The 12,126-nt window shown below is 42.0% G+C and overlaps 1 long non-coding RNA gene across 1 annotated transcript in view; it reads left to right on the top strand.

The window, feature by feature from the left end:
• The window catches only part of LOC141567216 (uncharacterized), a 163,278-nt gene that overhangs the window by 86,611 nt on the left and 64,541 nt on the right, over positions 1 to 12,126 (top strand). Inside the window, exon 3 of the long non-coding RNA XR_012489682.1 lies at positions 4,052 to 4,216. This is a non-coding gene — a long non-coding RNA (uncharacterized LOC141567216). The remainder of the gene's footprint in view (positions 1 to 4,051; positions 4,217 to 12,126) is intronic.

The raw sequence follows: 12,126 nt of genomic DNA, 5'->3' as shown, positions 1-12,126 counted from the left end.
TCAGCTTGGAGGTTGCAAGAGGTTGGCTGTTATGAGGCCTTCGCAGGCAGTGTCCCTACTAGGAAGTTCATGGGCTGGCATTTACATATATGGGCCTGAGGCCATTTGCTTATGTCACAATCCCTGTCTCCCCAGCATATCTCTATCCCATATCTGGGAGGGTGAGCTCTGGGGGCTAGTGGCAGGTGCGCTGGGGGGCACACCATGCTTCCTTAGGACCAGCTCCAAGGAACGGTAAGGCAATGAGCATCCTGAAGGGTTAGCTGTCACCTGTCACTTTTTGAGTTATGGGGTGGACTTCAGAAGCTATTTCTCTCTGCTTTCCCTGCAACTTGGGCGAGTTGACTTGAGGCTATGTCTTTATAGGCCTCAAGGCCTGGATATGATTAATTGAAAAGTAGGCTGACATGATGTTCGTCTCCTTGGGCTTTTTCTGCGTTCATAGAACTCTTTATTTGATAAGCAAAGCACAGCATTTACAAATAATAGCAATGCCACATTTAAGGCCATCACCATTTGGAGAAAGAATTAAAGAAAAAAAGATATTGGTTCACTTAGGCACTTCTTTCAGTAGTCATTGAGTTTGTCAGTTGCTGCATTGATGATTTTCTTTTCTTTTTTCTTTTTTCAAATTTCTCAAAGGTTTTCAAGGTTTTTCATTTCAAATCTGATGATGTTCATGAGGCTTCATGCATTAAGTCACCCTGAATATTTCTTGGCTTTTTTGCAGCTTCTTGGGGTTTAGCCGAGGCTCAAGCTATCCCCTAACCACCCCCCACCCCTTCCCATCTCATGTATGTTTTTTACAAGAGGTCGGAACTCTACATGAGAAATTTTAACTTTTCTTTTAGTATACATGCAGTATCTCTAGCATGACCTTGGAGCATATTAGGGGAGAATTTTCTTTCCAATTTATGCAGCTTGCAAAGATTAAAAGAACAGAAATTTCATGGTCATACCACCCTGTGGTATAAACACTGTCTTATTATTTTTCCAAAAAGAAGCAGAAGTGAGAGCTGAATTGGCTGTAGGAGTTTATTGCATAATTTATTATCTCTCCCTATGATTATCACCTTTATAATCGGAAGAGCATTCACTGAGTGCTAACTGTGCCAGCCACACATGGATTTTAGATTCCCACAAATGAAAATCCTGGATCATAGGGCATGTGCTTTATTTTTTTGGATAGATACTACTAAATTGCTTACTGGAATGTGCCTGTTTATACTGACACAAACAATATATGGGAGATACTTCCCCTGTCGTGTTTTCCTAAACTTCCTTTTATCAATGTTTCTCTCTATTCTCCATGCACAGAGTTTAAAACACTCCTGAATTTAAATACATTTTCATCATTGATCTGTGCAAGCCTCCCTCTTGTCTTTTTATTTTTAAATATTTATTGCGATGTAATTCATTTACTATTAAATTCACCATTTAAGTTGAAAAATTCAATGGTCTTAAGTTGAAAAATTCAATGGTTTTAAGTATATTCACAAGATTGGGCAACTATCACCACCATCTAATTCTAGAAAATTTTCATCACCCCAAAAAGACACCTTGTATTCCCTGCAGCCCCTGGCAACCATTAAACTACTTTCTATTATCAATGTATTTGCTTATTCTGGACATTTCATATACATGGAATCATATATAATAATATGTGGCCTTTTGTATCTATCAAATAAGCTAAAGTAATCCACACAATGGTGTGTATGCAACTATGTAAAAGAATGTGAAAGACTTCTGTTGACTGTTTCAAAATGATTTCTACAATATATTATTGAGTGCAAAAAGCCAGATGTAGCAATGTGCGTATAATATGCTACCATTCATCTCAGAAAAGGTCTTAAGTCATTGGTTTGTCTTATGATACGTTAAGATAAACCGAAAACTTAGATTTATGAGGTAGCACAGGAATAAGGCCAAGTGGACTATATATCTTAACTTATAGAATTGATTTTAAGGCCACTTAAGTATTTTACATAATTATGAAACGAAATTGAATTAAAAAGAGAAGTCCTAAAAATTAAGCAAAATGAAACAAGTGAACCTGTAAATTGAGTTGGTAGCATAACCATATAAAGACAAATTATTTTGTTAGCTTAAAATACAGTAATTTGAGTGGTCATATGGTTCTCGACTTTTTCTGTCTGACTTATTTCGCTTAGTATGAGAATCTCAAGATCCCTCCATGTTGTCGCAAACGGCTGTATTTCATCTTTTCTTATGGCTGAGTAATATTCCATCTATGTGGAATATGAAACTGAGAGGAACACATGAACAAGACAAACAAACAAAGAAACAAAAACTTATAGAGACAGACAAGAGTTTGGTGGTTACCAAAGGGGAAGGGGGAGAAGGGATGGTAGAAGAGGGTAAATATATGGTGATGGAAGGAGAACTGACTCTGGGTGGTGAACACACAATGATGATACAGATGATGTATTATAGAAATGTACACTTGAAACCTGTATAATTTTTTACTAACAAACGTCACCCCAATAAATTTAATAAAAAATTTAAAAATACAGTAACTTGATGGTACATCCCCAGTGGGGTTTATCCCTAAGGACAAACAAAACAAAACAAAGAGAAATCTTAAATTCTCTCAGTAGTCATGTTCTCAGTGGTAGTCAGTATTGTTATTCTGAAAGTGTTGCATGTGTAGTACAATAAAACAAATGAGGAATTCGGTTGTTGTCAATGAGAATCACAATTTTTGTAGTGGGAGAAAGGACATACAGATGGACGACGGCTGAAGTTAAGAAAACCTTTAGTCCTGAATTTGAGTTGGAAATATCAGTATCAGATTGTGATGTATTTTATCTGAAAAAAGTATTTCTTAACTCTGGCCGCTGAAATGGCCGAGAAACCCAGTAGTAATGAGCCCCGTTGTCTTCCAGTTTGTGGTCTCTGAATATCACTCAAAGGAACCAGGGCTCTCAGAGAAACGGGTGATTCCAGGTCTGGGCCACGAAATGTGTAAGATAGACGGGTTTAGGTGTACATCTGACAAAACTGAACAGGTTCCCTCCAGCACCAGTTTACTTAGCTTTGCTGGAGGCTATAGGACAGGAAGGACAGCGTGCCAGCAGAGCAGGGTCAGGTGTGATGGCTCAGGTGTGAAGGAGATAGTGACACAGTGATGCTGTGGTGTACTGGCCAGGTGTGCTTGTGAAGACTGAGATACTCATTCCTCCAGTTGCCTGGAGTGTGGGCTGCTCACAGCTGGGGATTGTTTTCAGTACGGGGGAACTGCCTTGCCCAAGGTTATGCCCCTTTTCAAGGATCCTCCCTGCTTAAATGGGGACAACTGTAAAGTGCATCTCAGATACCAAGGAAGTCCTGCTGGGGTTCACCGTTGCATTCACATTGTAGTTTAGTTTTTCCCGCTTTACAGTCTTGTTTCCCTCACTTCCTAAGAGCCCTTCCCATTAAACTTCCTGTGCATAAATCTCTAGTCTCATAGTCTGTTTCTGGGGGAACCCAGTCCTATTCTGGCTCAAAAGCCCCATTCCCCCTATGAGCCAATATGTTTTATTTCATCCCATGGGAATAGCTTCCAGGGGTCTTGGCAAGGGACATGCCCAGTTACAAGGATGCATTGCATTTAAAAAAGCTCAGACTGTGGATTCCCACTAGGTGTGTATAGTTAATTCACAGTCCTCCCAGGCCAGGTGTAGTTTCCTAACTAGAGGTCATTTTTACCATAAGCAATGTTGCCTGGTAACATAGATGACATTCCACCTTTCCTGGGTTTCCAGGGGAACAGAGCTAAAAAGTTAACCCAAGGTCATTTTCCATAGAGAAAGAGAATGAGTTTGCTAACCTTTTATTCACATTAACAAAAACCCTACAAGTTCATGAAGATAACTGAAACGAAACAAAAGTCCCAACAACTCTCATTTAGAGAGGATACTAGGAAACTAACTTGTTATTTTGGAACCTGGTAAATAAAGGGACAGAATCATTTATCTAGACTTTGTTATATATGAACTGTGCCTCAGGATAATGAATGAGTTGATAAGCGTAATTTTTCTCTTTATAGAAGTATCCCAATTCATAAATGAGGAATGATGGAATTAAGATATCATCCATTTGCAACTCCTACTGAAAAGATGAATCTAGGCAATTCCCTCAGTGGCTGCTAACAGCACAAAAGAGAGACAACCAGACATTGTATGCTCCCTAATGGAAGAACACAACACTGCCTGTAAGTATTCTTGCAAAAGTTCTAACCTGAATTGGATCAAACTTCTAGATGTAAGTACCACTTGTAGAGGGCAGATGATGTTGTGGTGGGGCAATCTGCAAAATGCAGATTGTGGAAAACATACAGGACAAATGGCCTGGTTTCTTCAAAAGAGATATTGTAAGGGACACACACACACACACACACACACACACACACACACACATTTATAAATTAGAAGAGACCTAAGAGACCAGAGACATATTAACCAATTGTAATTCTTGACCTTTATTAAGATCTTCATTTGAACAAACTTTAAAAATTTTTATTTATGATTCATTTGAAGGAATTTGAACACTGCCTGAAGACTGGATGATAAGAAGAAATGATTATTATTCTTTTGAGGTTTGATAATAGTATTTTGGTTATGTTATTTAAAAGAGTCCTCAACTTTTAGAGATACAGATAGAAATATTTACAGATTAATAATAACGTAACTGTTTTTCCCCCAAAATAATCTAGACTGAGGGAAGGTAGATAAGGAATTAAACGAAATAACTCCTGGTTGAAGGGGGTTGGTTATACTATTTCCTTTCCTTTCATATGTTTGAAAATTTTCCATTGTAACAAATGGAAGCATATACAGAGGGTATCAAAAACATGTATACACATTTTAGGAAAGGAAAAAACTATTAAAATTGTAATACTCAATATATACCGATAACAAAAGACAAATACAAGTCATGTGTACATACACATGTTTTTGGCACCCCCCGGTATACATTTACTTTTTAATATAGTGATCTCACTCCTGGGAATCTATCTATAGATATTATCCATGTAAGGATGTCCAGTGTAGCAACATTAACAAAAAGAAAAAAAAATCTTGGAAATAAATTGAATACCCAACAATGACATATGGTTGAATAAATCGTGATACCATCCAGTCATTAAAAAGAGTAATTGAGAGCCAAACCAGTTCACTGGGAGGAGTTTTCAGGAAAAAAAAAAGAAAAGCAGGAAGCACACATGAATGTATGAGACCTCATTAAAAAAAATAAAGACAAAAACTCTACATGTGCTTGTGTGTGTATGGGAGGGTGTCCAGGGGGTGTTAATGTGGGTTACTTGGGGTCACGGGAACCCACATTAACACCCCCTGGACACCCTCCTGGGAAGTGTTTTGGGTGGATGGTGGGGAGATGAGGCTGCTGAAAACTCTGGTAAAAACACAAAGAAGCTGTGCTGTGGCCCGTGTTCTGTGGGCGAGGGGGGCTGTGTGGCCAGAGCATGGGCTGTGGGGTCAGGCTGCATTCCAGTCTGGCTTTGCCACTTACCAATGGTGTCACAGTGGGAAGTTCAGCAGTGCTCATGAAGCACCTACTATGTGCCTGGCCTGAACTGTGAGCCTGCGATACACAGGTGAAGATGCTGTGCCTGCCTCTGGGAAAGTGCCATGCTAATGAGGGGAAGGTCAACAGGCATAGTGTTTTATGCACAAGATGCTATGGGCCCATTGCTTAATGTTTGTGAACCTCAGTTTTCTCATCCATAAAATGAGATTATAATGTCTGCCTCACAGGGCTACCATTACATATGTGCGACATGAATGTAACTGCACCCTGTTGGCCCACACGCCTCTCACTGTGAGGCTATTATTGTCTCTAGGGGTGGGAAGGCAGGCAGTGAGAGTGGGTAAGGCAGGAGTGGGGTGTCAGTCAGGGAAAATAAACCTGAGAATTAAGGCATAGAAGGGTAAGGTAGAATTTTATGATGGTTTCTTGAAAACACAGAAGAAAGGAAGTAAATCGATTCATTCATTTGAAAGCATCCACTTAATGCTTACTATGTTATATACATCAGTGAACAAAATAGACCCACATCTGTGCCCCCCTCAAAGGTTAGAATCCAGAAGGGGGAGATAGACAATAGACATTAAGAGAAATAAATGAGTAAATTATGTGATACATTAGAAAGTTTCATCGAAAAACAGAAAAACAGAGCATGAGAAGTGTAAAAATTTCCTAGGGTTGTTGTAACAATGCAGCACGAACTGGGTGACATAAACAACAGAAATTTATTGTCTCACCATTCTGGAGGCTGGAGGTCCAAGGTTGAGGTGTCAGCAATGTCACGCTCCCTCTGAAGGTGCTCGGGAAGGACTGTTCCAGGCCTCTCTCTAGCTTCTGGTCATTGTTGGCTTATGGGAGCACAAGTTCGATCCTTATGTGGCAGGCGTCCTTCTGTTCATGTCTGTCTTGGTGTTCACATTTCCCCTGTTTATAAGGATACCAGTCTCATTGGATTAGGGGCCCACACGATTCCAGTATGGCCTCTTTTTAACTAATTACATTGGCGGTTACCCTATTTCCAAATAAGGTCACATTCGATGCTACTTGAGTTTAGGACGTCAACACAGGACTTTATATAACAGGGAGGGAGATTGAGGTGCCCGAGTGGGTGGGCAGGCTGCAGTGTTCAAGAGGGAACCTTGCTGAGAAGGGGACGCTGGAGAGAAGGCTTGATGGCCGTAGGGGGTGGGCCATGTGGCTATTGCAGAAGTGTCCCAGGTAGCGGGGACAGTCAGTGCAAAGGCAAAATGACAGGAGTGTGCTTGGGATTTTCCAGTAACAGCAGGAAGCCAGTGTGGCTGCAGCAGAGAGTGAGGTAATGAGCCAGGAGATGAGGTCACACAGGCTCCGGCCCAGTTCGTGCAGCCCTGGGTGGCTGTGAGGGACTTTGGCTTGTACCGGGAGCCGAATGAGGCACTACAGGCGGAGTGGCCATGTTTACAGCACACTGTGGATGGCGGAGAAGCGGTTTGGAAGCCATGCCTGTGGTCCAGGCGGGAGACGATTGAGCCAGGGGAGATGGGAGAATTGCTGGAGCAGTGTCTTCAGTAAGAACTGGGGATGCATGTGGGGCTCAAGCAGAGGGATTGGCTTTAGGAAGCCATGGCATGGGTCCTGGGCCTAGGTAAATAGATATAATTGAAATACTTCCCCCTTATCCAACATTTAAAAAACCTTGCAAAATATATGGTGGACAGAAGACTCTTAATAAAGGTTAGTTTCTTTTCTCTCCCTCCATCTTAGGGTCCGGCTTCCTCTGTGCCCACCCCACCGTTCTCCATTCCCAATACTCATTTTAATCTCTAATGGCTCTTTAATCCTTAAAGAGTGTCTGCTGGTAATGGCTTCAGGAAATGAGTTTTGAATGGCCTTCTGAGGAACCCTAGGTTTTTGAGGCAGTGCTTTGGGGCCCACCTGAGGGTGAAGGAAGTGCTAAGTGGGGGATCTCCCAGGTATCCCGCCCATTCTCCCTGCCCCTGCTCCATTCCCCACTTCTTTCAGAAAAACTCTATCTATGCATGTAGGGGCTCATGAAAGAGTTTTACTTTAAAAAAAAAGAAGATTTCTGCTTCTTAAAAACAATCCATTGTCTTAAAGCATTTCTCTGCTCTGAGATATTTAAAAACCCTCTAAAACCAAAGAAATGAGTCTCCAATGGTGGAATATTAGATTCTGGTTCTGCTTGTTTTGCTACATATAGGCTTTCCAACTTCATCAAACGATCATGATGATAATAACTAATGTGTATTGAGGGCCACACTTGCCCTTGTGTAGGACCCTGCGTAGGAAATGGTAAGGAATGAAGCTATGCATAGTCAAAGGCATAGATTCAGGAAGCCGAAGAATGTTTGAGCTTGGAGAGCTCTTAAAAATTGTCTAGTTTCAACCCTCTTATTTTATTGACAAACAACTGAGAGAAATGTTGACTCAGTTAAGGTCACCCCAGGACGGCTCTGTCCAACCAGCTTATGTCCCAGATCCCCAGTTTTCCCTTTACATCCTGCTGGAAGGCAGGTGTCTTCAGACTAGGACGAGGAGTGAATGCCGTATTACAGCTGTGGAAACAAAGGGGAGACAGGAAATGTGTACTGAAGACATTTGATGTGACATTTATTCTCCGTGGGAGTTTAGGTTTACAAGCTCCCACCACCTTTAAGAGTCTTTTAAGGTCTCTAATTGCTCATTTATCTAATGTTACAGAAACAGTCTCCACAGATACAGATTGACAGGTAAATAGCTTGTTGAGAATTTATTTAGAATGGTAAACTAACAGAACTTATCTTGAGAGAATTAGCAAAAGCACCAGATCATACCACAGTTTGTAGTGATATTTCTTCTGAACTCATTACTGACTGTAGTGTCCTCATTTTCTTGAGAAATATTTCATTTCTTCATCCATGAACTACTGCACTGTCAGTACACCTGGCAGTTCCTGTGGGCACAGGTAGATCAGAGCAACCTGGGGAAAGGTCAAGAAAACAGTTTGGGGGTTGGTCAGATGTGGCTGTGACTCCTGCCTCTGCCTTGTAGGTCTGCCTGTCTTTGGGTAAGAACTTTAGCTTTCTAACTCGATGTTCTCTTCACGGAAGTAGGAATTAGAACAATATCTACCTCACGGGATGGTTGTGGGAATTAAATGAGCAAAGTTTATAGAGCATCTTGTGCAATGCCTGGCTCGTGGTAGGTACTAAGCCGTAGCTCACCACGCTGCTGGGTGGCAGGAGAGAGCAGTGCCTGGCTGTCCCCATGGAGTGGAGTCCTTAGACCAGCAGCAATCAGCGCTGGCCAGTTTGGAGCACACTGGGGTGGCTTTTGAGTTAGCCCGGTTGTGTCCACGTTTTGGTGAGGTTACTAAGTAGCTATGTAGCTTCAGATGAATAACTTAATTTCTCAAAGTTGCTGTTTGTTCATCGGTGAAAGCGGAAGGATGATGACAGAGGTACCTCGTGTATGGGCCATTTTTTACACAGCAGTGAGAATCGGCTTCTCACACAATGTCTAGCATGTGAGGAATCATTATGACTTTTCAGGGGCTGCCATCCAGAAGCATCAAGTCTACAGTAAATAAAACAAACTCATGTGATATTTTGGGATAAGGAAAGCTATTTCTGTGCGCCTACCTCAAAACAAAGTACTAGACGGAATTTGGTTTCCAGACCACAAGGTACCACCTGTTTGTCACAGTACTAAGTCTGACCAGTGCTTAGGACCCGCTGGGAGCAGTTGGGGAAGCGGGGAGGAGAAGAGAGAGCTGGCAGTTGTCTTCAGCGCACCCCTCAGTGAGACACTCACACTAGCAAGACAGGGTCACCTAGGGTCATCTGCTCCAGCCCCTCTGATACAGGAACACTCCCCCACATCCTGGAATCATGCTCGCTCGGCCTCTCCTTGTTCCCCTCTGGTGTCGGGAAGCTTCTTCCTTCTGCCTGAAGAAGCCCATTTCAGTTCATTTTGGGAGATCTCTAGCTGTTGGACGTTCTTAAGTTGAGTGAATTGTGGTAAAGCTCAAGGAAACGTACAGTCGCATAGGAACTGCTATAAACTGAATGTTTGTGTCCCCCTAGAATTCATATTTTGAAACCTAATTCCCAATGTGATGGTATTTGGAGGTGGGGCCTTTGGGAGGTGCAGAGGACACGAGGGTGGAGCCCTCCAAGAATGGGGTTAGTGCCCTTATAGAGAAGACCCCAGAGAGTTCCCTTCCCCCTTCTGCCACTTGAGGCTGCTGATGAACCAGTAGTGGGCCCTCACCAGCCCCCAAATCGGAACTTCGATCTTGGACTTCTCTGCCTCCAGAACTGTGTGAGAGAAATGTTTGTTTAAACCATTTAGTCTATCATATTTTTCGTCGTAACAGTAGAATGGACTCAGACAGGAACTATATCTCAGGGTTGGGAATCAGGTTCTTTGAAGTATTGCTTTCTTTTTATGAAATCATTTTGGTTGATTTTTAGTCACTGGTCACTTTGGGGGACATTTGTATTCCCAAATGGTGAGCCACACTTTTTTCTGTGACATAGTCACACGTTTAATTTGCAATGAAAGGTTTTTGAGTTTCACAAGAAAGTAAGTTTCGTGATTGAATAAGTAAACAACCTATTTATATTATCTCTGAGCTACACTCAGAACCGCAGGCTTCTCTTGTGCTAATTACATGAAAGGGAGGAGCAGCCTTACTATTCAGAACCCTCATTCTATGACAGTCCTGAGTTTGCTTAATGATAGCTGGCCAGTGTTATTTACTGAAACAATCTGAGTCCTTGCGAATCCTGCAAAACCTATCTTTACTGGGTAGGAGGGGTTCACTACTTGGGTTCCCGGCATGGCCGCTCCCTGTAGTAACCCAATTTCCCCTTAGTAGTTAGGCTTAACTGTCCCAGGCAGAAGAGTAATCTACTTCTTCACCCGTTGGATCACTAGCATGCAGAGTCCAATATGACCAGGTCTCAATCTCAACTTCCAATTCCAATAAATCAGTGTCGTGTCACCTACTGGCAAGATTTTCCTCTTCGGAGCTAAGTCTTTTCAACTAGTCGAGCCCAAAAGGTATGGGTGCAGGAAGGAAAAATTCTGCAAGTGAATTATTAGATGTAAAAATTCTGCAGGTGAGAGGGGCTACTTCTACTTTTCCCTTTTGATGCTCAGGCTCGTGTACACCAGCTATGGGGGAAACTACCATATGTTGGATGTAGGTTCCAAAACGTCTTTTAGGCTGGCGCCCCAGCCTTGCAAGCTACTATTTCCCACCTGGCTCTGTAATGAGTTGTCATCAAGCCAGTCTATGATTTGGTTAACCCAGCTGCTTCTAGGTGATGGGGTATGTGGTAAGACCAGTTGGAATTCCATGAGCATGAGCCACTGTTGTATTGCTTTTACTGCGAAAATGAGTTGTTTGGTCAGAAGCAATGTTGTGAAGTTGAATACGGCAGTGAATAGGCATTTCCATTCACAGATGGTTGTGGGCACAGGAGGCTGATTCGTATTCAGTAGAAGGTCTAGTTCAGTGAGGCAAAACTGTTGCCCCTCTGTATGGAAGGGTCACACTGTAACAACGCTTACACCAGGTGACCAGGTGGTTCCCTAGGGAATGGTGCCACACTGAGCTGCCACCATTGATCTCTGCTGCTGGCAGGAACTCGTCAGTGGTGCAGGCAGGTTAGGCTTGGTGGCGGGGAGGTCTATTTTGAAATGATGTACCATCCTGTCACCACGTCCAGGAGCCCATTGAGCGACCACTGCAGTGGCTGGGGAAAAAGGTTGACTGACATCATCCAATTCTATTTTGTCCACCTTATCATAACAATGTCTTCTGAGGGATCAATCACATGGGACACAAATATGCACATTTTGTACCCACTGTGAGAGGTCCATCCGCATACTCTTCCCGCAGACCTCCTGTTCACCAGTCATTTTCTGTTCCGAACACTGACCTTATAGCCAAATCACTAGCCACTGCCTATGAACTAACATAGACCCTAACTTTCTATAAGGTGATGTATCAGGCTTCTTCCTGCCAGACCTAGAGCATTTCCAGCTTTATAGATACATTAATTCTCTAGTAGGCTGTCAACCTATTTTATTCCTAGGGATGCTGTGATCGCTTAGCCACTTCGACAAGTCCGGTGAGTCACAATGTTCTGATAACCACTTCAGCTCAGTATAGCGACTATACCAACCTTGTTTCTGGTGATTAAGTTCTACCACCTGGCCTCTGCTGCTTCCAGATCCCACTATTTTTATTAAAATGATGGAGCCATTAAAGTGGCAGTGGTATTGCAATCCTACGTTAAATTTATCCCTAAAGTATTATGTGTTTACTGTATTGTAATTGAAATTTTTAGATTTCATTTTCCAGTTGTTTGCTGCTGTACTTGATTTTTTTTTTAATTTTTTTTTTAAATTTATTGGGGGTGACAATTGTTAGTAAAATTACATAGATTTCAGGTGTACAATTCTGTATTACATCATCTATAAATCCCATTGTGTGTTCACGATTTTTATATATTGAATTTATATTCTATAAGCTTGCTAAATTCACTTATTAATCCTAATAATTTCATTGTAAGTCTCTAAGATTTT

Source organism: Rhinolophus sinicus, linkage group LG10 (genome assembly GCF_036562045.2).
Source record: "Rhinolophus sinicus isolate RSC01 linkage group LG10, ASM3656204v1, whole genome shotgun sequence".
Classification (NCBI taxonomy): Eukaryota; Metazoa; Chordata; class Mammalia; order Chiroptera; family Rhinolophidae; genus Rhinolophus; species Rhinolophus sinicus.
This window is presented reverse-complemented; position numbering and strand designations above follow the sequence as displayed.